This window comes from Pinus tabuliformis, chromosome 2_2 (assembly GCF_031772625.1).
Source record: "Pinus tabuliformis cultivar Carrire ecotype Pingquan chromosome 2_2, CPIR1, whole genome shotgun sequence".
Classification (NCBI taxonomy): domain Eukaryota; kingdom Viridiplantae; phylum Streptophyta; class Pinopsida; order Pinales; family Pinaceae; genus Pinus; species Pinus tabuliformis.
The window spans coordinates 1,078,897,727-1,078,899,056 of NC_142300.1; positions in this window are offsets into that span (position 1 = coordinate 1,078,897,727).

The following is a 1,330-nucleotide window of genomic DNA, read 5'->3' on the forward strand; positions in this document are numbered from 1 at the left end:
GACATTGACTTTGGGTCATTTGAGACTGTTCTGGGACTAGTGGTACATACTCCGAGACTGACTTCGTGTCAGTGCAGTACTGGTCTGGGACCAGTGAGAGTGATACATACTATGACGCTGACTTTGGGTCAGTTGAGACTAGTCTGCGACCAGTGGTACAATCTCTGAGACTGCGATACTGGTCTGGGACCAGTGGTAGGAGTGGTACTTACTATGAAGCTGACTTCGGGTCGGTTGAGACTGGTCTGGGACCAATGGTACGCACTCTGAGACTGAATTTGAGTCAGTGGAGGATGATACTGGTCTGGGACCAGTCGAGTTGTACTCACTATGACCCTGACTTTGGGTTGGTTGAGACTGGTCTGGGACCAGTGGTACATACTCTGAGACTGACTTTTGAGTCAGTATGATACATCCTCGATCAATTCTTCTTCTTCATAATTCGGACAAAAGCAGAGCAGAAGAGAACAATACAAGAGCAGAGCAGAACAGAGCAGAACAATACAAATCAGTACAGGGTAGAACAAGACAAAGCAGAACAGGCAGAATAGAGAAAAGCAGGGCAAGGTTCAAGCTGTATAGGGCAGTGCATTTGATGGATGAATAGTAATGACCAATAGATAGATTGCAGATGAAGTTCTCCCTAGTTGAGAGGGAGTGTTAAAATTGGCAACCATGGTAAAACTTCATGTGGGTCATTTTAATCATGGCTGATAATATTTTTATTAGATTCCTCTCATAGAGAGGTGTAGGATTGATATAAAGATCATCCAATTCCGACAAGTATTCATGGAGATATGAATTTATTTTGATTATGGAATTATTATCAAGTCGATCTACAACTCATGTAGGCTCAAAAGCCCAACAGTCACATCTATTCAAACACCAACGTTGTGTATAAATATAGGAGGACTTTTCCTCATTTGGACTCATTCATCTCATTACATCTCTCTCTCTACTACGCAGAAAAGAGTCTCTTCTCTACTGTGCAGAAAAGGGTCTCTCCCTCACACATGTGAAGCCAGAAGCTGTCGAATCTAAAGCTGCAACTGCAGAAGTAAAGTTTGACCTGCGTGGACTAGAATATCTCCTCATCTGAACTACGTTGTAAGTTCATCTTAACCTCCTCTGAAAGCAGCGAATTTTGGTGGTGGAATCAAGCTGATCTGACGGTCGGTTTGTGAGATATCGTCTGCCCTAGTTTGATGATGAAGCCGCTAATGTTGATGCTGCTGATCTAGGGTTTGCTACTGTTGATGTAAATCAGATTTATTGTACTATTTCTCCCTGCTGAATTATTGAAGATAAAAGAAGATTTGATCAAAGGGTT